The sequence below is a fragment of the Leopardus geoffroyi genome, chromosome C2 (genome assembly GCF_018350155.1).
Source record: "Leopardus geoffroyi isolate Oge1 chromosome C2, O.geoffroyi_Oge1_pat1.0, whole genome shotgun sequence".
NCBI lineage: Eukaryota > Metazoa > Chordata > Mammalia > Carnivora > Felidae > Leopardus > Leopardus geoffroyi.
The window spans coordinates 34,371,628-34,384,223 of NC_059333.1; the positions used below are offsets into that span (position 1 = coordinate 34,371,628).

Consider the following 12,596-nt stretch of genomic DNA (forward strand, 5'->3'; position numbering starts at 1 on the left):
TTCCAAGCTCCTGGCGGTTTTCCCTCCTCGTCCCTCTTTAGCAAGTGTTCTCCTCCTTGGGTTCCTGTTGGCGCTCCTCCGCCTGCTTCCTTCATCAGCACTGAGGGCAGGACGCACTCCCTCGAAGGGGCCTCGTCCCCACCCCACGCCACCCCCACTCCGTGAGGTCGCCCCAGCCTTCCAGCCACAGAATTTCACCAGCTGCTCGGGACTGCTGCTGTCGCGGCTTGTCTGGGGCCTGTTTCCCACACCCCCCCCCACCTCACCCCCGCCTACTCAGCAAGCAGCTGATTTTCTTTTAACTCCAGTTTAATAGCATTATCTCAAAGCCCCAGTGTGACTGAAGCTTAAAAGAGCATCAGCTGTGGAACTGTTTGCGTATATGGGTTGGAGAAATCTGAAACCCACACTTAACATGCCTTTCCCCAGCTAAAGCAAAAGAAGTTTGACTCCTGTAGGTGGAACAAAGGAGGGGTGGGAAGCTTTTCTTAAACTAACTCTGTGTACATGCCTGAGCAACTTTACAGCGCGTGTTCAGCTTTAATCAGAAGATTTCTGCACAGCCTCAAGACCTAACCTCGGCCTCCAGCACGCGGTGCTCACTGCGCCTTATCCTGTAAAATCAGTGAACGCTCGGGTGCACATATGCACAGTAGCTGACTTTACAAAATGGGTAGAAATGGCACTCCAGGGCCAAAGCTTGCCCTTTGTTTAAGGCTGGATCCGATTCATGTTACAGGTATTTTTTCTTTCCTTAAGATTACAAAAGTGTGATATTAGTTCCCTTGCCTATAATACATCAGCTAGATTTACAAAAATTAATGGTAGAAGTAGCTTGCGGCCAGAGTGTTAGGAGGGGGAAAGAGTATATGTCCTTTGATCTCTCATGAATTTCTTCCTTTGTAGACTGTATGTGCCTCTTATATGAATTATATACAAAAAAAAAAAAAAAATCTACCCATCATGGACAAAGGACCTGAGTTTAGAATGAAAGCGAAGACGACAGGAAAGAAGAACCTAGCCCATAATTCAGTAGAGCTCTATTTTTGTCTAGCTCCTTTACCAAAGGAGTCACAGGTGAGTAAATAATCCTTCTCTTGAGTCAAACCCAGAATCTTCCTTGCCCTTCCCCACCCCAAGTTCCTTTGTTGTTTAGATCCCACTTGGGAAAATAGAGCTTCTGCCCAGGCTGATCACTTAAATGTTCTACCCTGGGTTTAACTTGAATCACATGGCATTTTAGCTCAGAAAATGCAACAAATTTTTGATTTAAATCTTTTTAAAATATCCTTTTACTGCTATTCAAATTTAATTATTGTAAGAACAGTACCACTATATTAAAATATAATCACCTTACACCTTTTGGCTTCATGACAATGTTCATAAAGTGCTTAATATTCATGTAACATGCTACCTCACCCTGTAATATCACTATATTTATGGAAAGAAATTGTAATCCTCTTTACTGGCTCAGGTTAATTCCAATAAAATATTAAATCCATTTTCTAATCTAAATGAGTTCATTAGGAGAGGCATGGTACTGAGAATACCAAACTCTCTATAGAGTTCAGCTTCATTACATTTCCGCACTGTGCGTTTCCAGAGCTGTTGTACTACATTTATGAGGATTTATCTGTACTGTTCCAAAAACATTCATCCTAATTCTACTCCTTCTGTGCATGCTAATCATGAATATGTTAAGTGGAAATACTAAGCTTGTAGCCAATCTCATCCCCAGATGGGTTCAAGTTATGATTACAGAAGCAAATTTGCCATAAGCACTCTTACAGCAGTGCCAGTGAGGAGGAAATGAAGGTTTGGAGCTATGCTAAAAAAGAGAGACAGGGAGAGAGAGAAAAGACAGTTTGAGACAGAGTGGTAATGTCATGGATGCTAGAGGGAGGGGAAAGGGTATTTCTAGATTGCTGTGTCTCAGAGAGAGCTTCTAGAATATATAAATAGATCTGTTCAAAGAAATTTAAAACAAATACAGGGATTAAATCATTAGTTTTAACTGCCTGGAGTCTCCAAAAGTCCATAATCCAAAGTTGAACTCCACATTATTCAGCTCATTACATCTAGCAAAGCTTTACTCCATTAAGCTCTCCATTTGAAAGGAATAATGGACTTTTTAGGAAGGGAAGATGAGACCGGTCTGGGATGTTCAGGTAGTGAGTAATTATACAATCCCCAACTGTTTGCCCACACAGCGATTTGACCTGTTTTTCACATATACCTAGCAGTTCCTTCCCTTCCCTTGCAGGTAAGAGAAAAATAAAATATTAAGGACTCTGGCTTACATAGCACATAGAATGAACCCACTAAGAATCTTCCAGTCACCTCCCCTATTTGCATTTGCAGTGACCTCTTAGTACATTTTAAACTACATTTCAGATGCTTGGTTAATAAAATAAAACATTTTTCAAATAGACATGTGGTGGATACATACCTATTTTTAGTAAAAGATCAAACGAAGTTTTGCAAGAAGCAAGTTATTTCTGAGTGCTACTTATTAAAGGTGGACTCAGGCCCTTGTTAATCTGTACAATGTTAGCCATAAATTGTCAGCCTAAATAAATTGTCAGTGAAATCCAACGGCCACTGGTTGTCACTGTTGTACCACAAAACAGAAATGCAGGTACTAGTCTTTCAAAAGACTGCCTTTAAAGAACAAAGTTTGAAATGATGTATTTGACTATGTAGTTAATCACTAAAACAGAGCACAGAAAGCCATACCAAGGCCCCATGGATTTCAGACTATTAGGCATTTCGATGTGGAAGTCTGACCCAAAAGAGATGTAAAATAAAGATATGATTATATACTTAAACAAATACTTATTTCAGTTAGTTGAGCTACATGCTATATCTTTAAAGCACACATTCTTTCTGATGTTTAAAGTAAATACTATGTTAATGTCCAGTGTATGTGAATTGATCACTTCAAGACTTAGATACATTATTCAAATGAAGTGCTTTCTAGTGATTGCACTTATAACATTTTTAACCAATAGACTAGTAGACAGCCTTGACATAATCTTCCCTTTTCCCAAATCTGATTAAAACTGGCAGGACAAGAAATCAATGGGATCTTGAATATAAAATCCCAAAATATTCTTCTGTGTTTGAAATTAATTAAGTACTGTGATGCAGGAGTCTCAAATCAATAAACATCAATGACGGTAGTGTTAAAGGTGGGGAGACTTGGCAAGAAATCGGCATGGTATTCGTGGTTATAAGATGATTATCTACTCAATGAAATTAAAGGTTAAAATTAGACCAACTATGCTTTGGGAAAACGCAGAGGCAGGTCTGGAAAGTCAAGAACAATGTGTTTTTTCAAATTTGAAAAATCATACTTTTTAAATGAATACAAGGTTATCACTTCTATTTCAATTTTAATAAAATAAGATATCTTCCAAACTGTGTTCACAATCAGTAAAAAGCCGGGCACTGGTGTTTTCCAGTGATAACAGCCAGAGTTGGGAGAGAAGGGGAAGGCTAAAATTATCAAAGGTGTCTTTACTCATTATCATTTGTACGGACCTAGCTGGACTGTGGAGGCTACTCTCATATGGTTCTCAAGATAAAGTACTGTTTTTTTCAAGGTCAGTCTTTGTTGTTTTATTTTTATTCCCTTTCTTTCTTCCTTTCCTCCTTTTTTTATTCCTTGTTTGTTCCTTCCTTTTTTTTCTTGCTTTCTTTTTTTTTTTTTTCTTAACCTCAGACATAAGTTATAACCCAGAAGCAATGAGGCAAAGCACATAATCAAGAAAGATGAGATAATACTACCTATGTTACTAATAATAGGTATAAGTATCAGTTTGTCCCACTTTAACTTTTCTCATTAAAAATAGGTAAAGATATAAAGAGACCACGTCAATTACACTACTTATGTGAGATTACATTTTCATTAACACATAAGCACTTTAAATACATTGATTTTTGTCATAATATGGCCACTGGGAATAATTGCCTTCTCTAGCAAGAGATGATCCTGGTGGCAGAAACAATTTCATAACAAAGGTGTTTATACTATGCAAAGGAAGTTCTTAATAGTGACATCTATTCATATAATCTCCTCACAGTGTGTTCTGTAAACCAAGAATTTTTTAAAGTGGGAAGAAGAGCAGCTAAAATAATCAATAGGGTGCTTGTGGAATATGAAAGTTCCTGGATCTTTATACAAGGACTTTGGAGTCAGAATCTCTCCATAGAGTCTTAAATTTTCAGCAAACTTCCCATTTGATTAGAAACATTAAACTTTGAGAGTCACTCTTTCTGTCTCATTAAAGAAGAGAAAAAATATTATGACATTATAAACTTTATAATTATGCCATTTTCATGATCAACAGAATCAAAGAACAAAGGTTATATAATATAATTTAGATGAACAGCCCTGAATAGAGGTAGCATTATTTTTATTTCCTAATATAATAATTATATATGTTTACAATGGGATATTTCATTAACTACAGGAAATAGAAACACTAATTCAAAAAAGAAGTTTTTGAAAATGGCATGTGATGAAAGAGGTTCCATCAAATACACACTAAGTAGCCAAAACAAAACAAAACAAGACAAACAAACAAACCAAAAAAAAAAAAAAAAAAATCCCTCATCTCTTCTGTCCTATGATAGCTCTTGTACCATTGCTTTGTTTGCTGATTGTTTCTTTGGGTTTCCTCAGATGGTTAATAAATTACTTCAGGAAAGTTTCTTTGTGTTCAAATTGTTTGCGTCTCCAAAATACTACACTCAGCTTTCTTCATGTAGTAGGTACAGAGTAATGATTCGGTGAATTAGAAAGCTAATTAATTAAGCACACACTGCATACTTCCCTAAGACCACAGATATAGTCTTTAAATATTTAGGGTAAAGCACATTTTTGTAAATTAAATAACTTTCAGTTTAGTGCTTAAAGTAATATCATTTAACATCCAACTACACTCTAGTGCTATGTGCCCTCCATATTCTCTGAAATGTGCCCTCCATATTCTCTGAAAGAAGTGTAATGAATACATAAATAGCCTTAAGCAAAAGAAAAGAAAAGATTAGGAAGAAAGAAAGCATCAAAATGTAATATAGGGCACTTGGGTGTCTCAGTTGGTTGAGCATCCAACTCTTGATTTTGGCTCTGGTCACAATCCCAGGTTTGTGGGATCAAGCCCTGGAATGGTCTTTGTGCTGAGCATGGAACCTGCTTGAGATTCTGTCTCTCTTTCCCTCTTCTCCTCTCCTCCTCTCCCCTGCTCGCTCTCTCTCTCTCTCTCTCTCTGTCTCAAATAAATTTAAAAAAATAATGTAATATCAACATCACCAGCCTAATATTTAAAGCTATGGCAATTTCTAGTTTCTTCTTCTCCTTCTTCTCCCTCTCCTCCTCCTCCTTCTCCTCCTCCTTTCTCTTTCTCTTCTCCTTCTTTTTTTAGAGCCAGAACCGACTCCCACATTCTAGTCCCAGCTACAGACTGTAAATCCCAAATTGCCATGTAGCTAGGTGTGGCCATGTGACTGAGTTCTCTCCAAAGGAATATGACATTGCAGTATAACTTCCTTGAGGGGATATCTTTTTCCCTTTGGTTTCTCATTCCTTTTTCTAGGAGGTTAAAATGCTAGCATGGTGATGACCCAGCCTCAATCCTGATTGACTACAACACCCTTGAGAAGACACAACAATGAAATAGAAGGAACCTTAATTTCTACTCTAGACAGGTAAGAAAAAAGTAAAGTTCTAGCTTGTGTGAGGTGCTGCATATTTAACTCTCTATCTTAGCCTATAACTAATTCAACTACACAAAAAATAGTATTGTGACCATGTTCAGTGCATTAATCCACTTAATGATGAAGTTTTCTTCATCATGAGCTGACTGATTTAGTACTGAGCAGGAGAAATTAGGGCAAGTTTCACTGGTTATGTTACTAATAATAGGTATAAGTGGGTGAAAGTCCAGAATGAGGAAGCACAGAAAGACAGTCAAAATCTTGGGAGAGAATTGATGTGAATGTTATGATTATTGATGATGAGCATTTGGGGTTAAAGAATCTGCTTTAGTCTCAAGAGAAAGTAGAGTATTTAGTATTCTAAAATAGAAAAAAAAAACAGTTCTTGTCATTCCTGGGGATAAACGTCATACTTAGAAAGTACCTAGAAGTGAGAAATACAAATTATTTAAGTAATTGCTTACCAAAACTAGGGAGCAAATCACAAGTAAAAAGCTTCCCATTTTAACTCATTTAATATTTTAAGACACATTTTTCTTAAAAAAAGACTAATTCTAATATCTGAAATAGTTATTTCTTAAACTTAGATTTTAAGCTGCACATAATAATATTGTCAATTAATAAATATACCTTTCAGGTTGGATGTATTACAGTCTGATTTATGATGCCCCTTCTCCCTTCCTGTGAACCAAAATAGCCATGACTTTAAAGTGTGAAACAAGACATTACCTCTTAACATTTGTGAAATCTGGGCTCTTTTGAGAAGTCAATACAGAGAATAAGTAAAACAAGGGAGTTAGATGTTCAGAAAGGGGTTTTGTGAAGAAGACAGGAGTAGCTAACATCAAATTAGAAAAGAGGTTGCAGGGGCACCTGGGTGGCTCAGCTAAGCAATCCAACTCTTGATCTCGGCTCAGGTCATGCTCTCACAGTTCGTGAGTTCGATCCCCACGTCGGGCTCTGCACTGACAGTGTGGAGCCTGCTTGGAATTCTCTCTCCCTCTCTCTCTGCCCCTGCCCCACTTGTACTCTTTCTCTCTTTCAAAAATAAATAAATAAACTTAAAAATTAAGAAAACTATTTAGAAAAGATGTTTATTTATGTTCACGATCTTTACTGACTCTGAACTTCCCTCACTGTTTGGATCACAATTGCCGGGGCTGTGCCCTTTCAGCAAAGCCAGTCCAGCCAAACCCCATCTGCCTCTGGTGGTTGCCAATCACTCAGATATGTCAAGATTCTCCTGGAATCTTTGTCAAACTCTCAGCTTCTGAACGAAGTTATTTTCCTCAGGGATACTGGGAGAGTTTATACGTCAAATCACACTAACACCTTCACTCTGGCCATGCATCTTGTCTCTTTAGCCCTAGTAAAAATGTCTGAGTCTTATGTCCCCAAAAATTATCTCTATGCAGTAAAAATGCCTGAGTCTTATGTCCCAAGGAACTGTCTCTCTGCAGTAAAACTGCCAGAGTTTTTTCCCAAGAAACTGTCTCTAGCTTTTAAGGTAGTCTTTAGCCAAGCAGATTCCCTATTATATAAGGCAAATGAAATGGGAACTCCTTTATCCCTTTATCTACAGATAATATGGATTCATTTTAAGTAGACTTTTTGAGGACAATGCCTGATTGGAACAGAGTGGAGACACTCTTGTTAAGATTCTGAGACAATATGATAAGAGGCAATCTACTCAGTGGGCAGTCTTTTGGAAATTCACTGGGCATAAGTTCACATGATATTTTTCACCCATCAGTGAAAATCAAATAGAGTTCATGCTTCTGAAACTGACCCAAATATTCATGTCAAAATTACATTATTTTTATATTTTTATTAATTAAAAGTTGAATATTTATTATTAATATTATTATATTAATATTAACATATTAATAACATTAATAAAAATAAAATATTTATTAATTTAAAAAACCTATGACATACGCCTTGCACCTTCAAACTTTTAATATTAGATTTTACCTGCCCATGTCTATAACGGTTACTCAATTTGCCCCATTGTATTTTCCATTCTATGCTTTGTGTATGCACAGCAATAATTGTTGCTGAACGTTTGAGCTCTTCCTCCTCACTGCTACAGAACAGCAAAAAGAAAAGAAAACAACAAAAACAAGACTCATTGTTCTTATCTCAACACTGCCAAATAGACAGACTTGAAATATCTAAGATTTTCATCCTTCCTGGAAATGGTTTTCAGCTTAAAGGCATTTGACCTGGAGTGAGGTTATATTTCAGTCAGCCTACTCAATGGTATCTAGAGAGGCCCGTCAGCAGAAGCTTAGCAGAAAAATATGAGTGAAAGTTCAAGTGCCTGGTAGCTGAGAAAGCTGGAGGATGGCAATCGGCTTGAATATCAAAGCTAAATTCTGTCAAAATGTCAAATGTGATTTTCAAAACAAGACATCCCAGGAAGGCATTAATTGAGGAAGCTTTAAAAGTAGTTGACCTATTTGACTAAAGGTCATCTTAAAAAGCTTTGAAACAGTTCCTTGGGACATAAGACTCAAACATTTTTATTAGGGGTAAAGGGATAAGACGAGTGGCCAGAAGGTGTTGGTATCATGCGACATATAACCCCTTCCCAATCTCTCTGATGAAAATAAGTTCATTCAGAAGCCAAGGGTTTTGACAAGATTACAGCACAATGCAGACATATCTGAGCAAAACGTCTAAGGAATTTCATACTGAGACTGTTTATGGACAGGGATCAATTATGAATTGATAGTAGAGCTGATTAGTTTAGCCTGAGCATGTTAAAGGTGGTGTTTTCTAATATGGGTAGAAATGATCAGTGGAGAGAAAATATTTAAAACTCTTAGATTGGCACCAGGTTAATTAAGACAAGTGTTGGTGACCAGGTCACTCTTCTCTGTATTCCGGGATGATGGCACAGAAGCCATCAATGCCTGATGCTGTAAAACTCCCCCCCACCCCCCCCCCCCCAAATTGAGCCACAACCTGGTCTGCAATGGCTGTGCATAAGCATTGTCTGCTGGGCCAGTTGGCAGCAATTTTCGATCTATTTCTGTAAATTGAGCTTCACAGTGCCCTTTGAATGTTTTCCCCTCTAGATTACAGGGGCTCCAGTGCTGTTCAGTATACAGGAATCACTTTTGCCGTTAGCTGCCTTCCAACATAATCGGGCCTGGATAAATTGAGTAGTGCACCTCATTTTTATTAGTCGGGTGTAGCATTGCCCAGAGCTGGTGCAAATGCTTTCAGGTTTAGTGAAAGATGGAGGAAAATAGTCAAAGAGGGAGTTGGCTACCTGATTCTAAGTTTAGAACAGTCGAGACTCAAACCGCCCCACTCTCTGGCCAAGACTTTCTTTCATGATTCTATGAGATTTTTGTTGGAGATTCTTCAGGAATAAGTGAGCAGGTGTTCTTACTCTCTTGCAAGCTTGTGCTTAAACTGACTGAACAGTAGCAACCAGATAGTATTGCCTTCCTAAGAAGAGTGTGAAGAGGTGACAGGCATCAGGAAATTCTACCTAGGGGACATGTATGCAGTCATATCCCAGTGTCCATATGCTTAGTTAGGCACCACAGCCCAAGCATCTCTTCTCTGACATAATGATTAGGAAGCACTCACTCCTGTTCTCTCACTGTGACTTCACATGCATGAAATTACTTATTACTAACTCTGGATAACAACAACAAAAATTGGTTATGTGTGACCACTGATAGGAGCAAATCACCACCTCCCATTACAAATGCACAGGCAGACATGTTTATCTCCGGGTGTGTCTGTATCAGACACTTTCACACAATGGGCTTGGTAGATCTCAAGGAAGGTTACAGAGAGAGAACATAATTTCTTACAGTCACAAGGAGTGGAAATTGCATGTCGATTTTGTTGTTAATTTCCTCTCTACCTTCTACCATGATAGTTTTCACATTTACGTTAGCAGAAAAGGAAAGCAGTTTGGTTACAACAGCAGGTTATTATAATCCTAATTCAATTCATAAGTACTACCAAGCAAGTGTACTAATACATTGGATATCTATTTATTGTATAAATGTTGATAAGTTGGAAAGGTAACACTACCAGTCCCCTGAAACTCACTTGCAGTAATCAATAAGCAGATAGTAAACTAACACCCTTCCTGACACATGCAGTCCTCAAACAAGCATGATTGGATTTACAATGTTTACATAGGTTAAAACCATCTCTTTCTTTGTGTATTTTTTATACCACCCAGGTCTGAGTTCAGTGCTTCCTTCAGAGAAATCTTGATCATACTTTCCCACAGTGAAGTCCCAAACCACTGTCCATCTCCATGTTCAGACTTATGTACCACTTACAGGGAGTGATTTGGTATCCTTGGCCACCCTGTCACCTCATCACAGTCATTTATTTTTATTTTTTTGAAGACAGTCCTAACATCACTTATTTTATTTCTAAATATGTACATAAAACATAATATACTTCTATGACATAAAACTATGCTTGAACCAGAACTTTATTTTCTGGTTTCATATTTTATGATTTGGTATCTTAAAGACACCGGTTGATAATAAATTGGCTTCTTTTTTATCACTGCTCTTGTGTTCTATTTTTTTTTCCCAAGGCTGTTTTCTTCTAATCATTAATCCTATTGATTTTAAAGCAATATCTGCACTTGATTACATTAATAGTTATCACTGTTGATTTTATTAGTATGTTACTTCCCCAAACTCTTAAATAAAAAACTTGAGTATGCTCTCTACACTTTTATGAACCCAAAAGTATCCTGTATTGTTACTTGCATGTGAGTGTAAAATGCTTCTAAATACAAAGTTCTGTTTGCAGAGTTCAAGGATATGATTGAAAATTTCCAACAATGTGGATTGAAATAAGCCAATGTCTCAGTACTCACAAACTCCATTTATCTACTTCAAAACAGAGCAGTTAGCCACTTTCAATAATTAACATCCCCCAAACCCTTCTGGCTCAGGTTGCCTTATGCATTACCCAAATGTTCAGAGCCTGGAGTGGATGCCAAACATACATATCTTCAGTGGTGTGCATTTTGAAAAGAGTTAAAAACTTGTATCAATATTCTTAAGATTTACACACCTTGTTACTAAGGATATAAACAATATCTGAGTCAATGGTTCCTCTGTTTAGGTGTGACCTAATTCTATGAAATGCAAGGAAAGACTGTCAATAAGGACAGCAGATGATCTATCTTGAGTTGCTTGTGTCTGGCATTGTGTAAAACTTAAGCTAGTATTCCTTATGTCAAACCTCGACTATGATTTGAAGAGTACAAAAATAACACAGGAGTTAACCCATTTGTTCTCAATATCTGGCCTCCTGACATGCTTTTTCTCCCTAAACAAAATGAGTAAGTTATCACTTATGAAGTGCTTGCTACGCACCAGGCACAGAGCCACATTTTAATGGATTAAATACATTACATTTAATTCTCACAAAAGTCCTAGAGGGTAGGTACTAGTATTATTCCCATCCTGTGTTAGAAAACTGAGTCTTAGAGAGTTGAGAAACTTGACCTAGGTTATATAAGTAGTAAGTGGAGTAGGGACTCAAACCCAAGCAGGCTGATTTCAGAGAACATGCTATGTATTATTGAATTTCACTGTCTCACCTTCATGGTGCTTGATTCCATCTTAACCAAGCATCAAGGCACAGCCAGGCTTGTCACTGGGGATGAGGATTGGCAGGGGGCTTGAGGGTATGTGGTAGTAAATCTGGAATTAACGTCATCCTAAACTTGGTATTCCTGGATCTGTGTTCTGCCTATGAAGCAGCAGTCTCTCCCCAGTCCATTCGCAGTTTACCAGTCCTAATGCTGGAAATTCTGCTTGGCTTCTAAAGTCCCTCTAGTTGCCTTCACTTTTCCATTCTCTGGAACCTTGAACCCCTGCTTACCTCTTATGGACTCCCACATGAACTATGTTCCTCTTCACCTCAATCTTATCCTAAGATCTTCCTTCAAAGTAGATAAAAATTTCCCGAGATTATGGTAGAACCACTGGGATATAAGCAGAGATAAGCATCACATGGGGTTAGAAAGGATTATTTTCCTCTGAATGTTCCAAATTCCTCACTGCCCTTAAAACTACAGAATCTGCACTCTTCAATGTGTGTGAGAGGCCCTTATTTCAATTTCTCCTCTTCCCCTTTGGACAGTTGGCCTTCTTATCCACTGCTCCACCAGTGGACTTATCCTCCAGCTCTTCTGCATTAGCTGCTTTTTTAAAAACACACTGCAGGAAAGGTGTTGTTTTTCAAAGGTAATGAATGTTTTTATTTTTGGTTTTAAATAATAATTTGTTTTTAATCTGAGCCTGTATTCAAATACACTTAATCCTTATCCTTTTTATTCTTCCTCCCTGATTCTCTCTTAATGGTTTTACTAGAAGACATACCAATGTCCTTATTTATTGTCTTTCTTGCCTCCTTTGATAGGAAAGAAGAAAGAGAACACACCTTCATCGCTCCTATTTTTTCATCAACCACAGTAGCTAATATATTCACTGATACATCAAAAGAAAAACTCCAACCATCCTGTTTTCTTTCACTCAAGCAAAATCAACTTTCCTCATTTCCCAACAAATATTTCATCAGGATGCTATCATATTGTGTATATTAAAATAGTTCTCCATTAGTCTTCTAGTTTCTTCCCCTTTTATATTATATTTGAGGCTACATTCTTATTTGGGAAATTCTGCCTTCAGTATAATGCCTGGAAAAGTGTGGGTGCTCTTTATTAAATAAATAAACTATATATACTATAGTAATAGTAAACTACTATGCTGACATGGCAAACTACTTCATAGCAAAAAAATAAAATAAAAACATTGTCATTTAATTAGCAAAATAATACATTTTTAAGCTTCAAAAAAGAGAAAAAC

The 12,596-nt window shown here is 37.4% G+C and overlaps 1 long non-coding RNA gene across 1 annotated transcript; it reads left to right on the forward strand.

Moving 5' to 3' along the window:
• The first annotated feature begins 932 nt into the window (after window positions 1-932).
• Window positions 933-12,359, forward strand: LOC123576066. The gene is made up of 3 exons (XR_006701146.1): window positions 933-1,077; window positions 5,601-5,712; window positions 12,151-12,359. It is a non-coding gene; the product is annotated as an uncharacterized LOC123576066 (long non-coding RNA).
• Window positions 12,360-12,596: the final 237 nt, after the last annotated feature.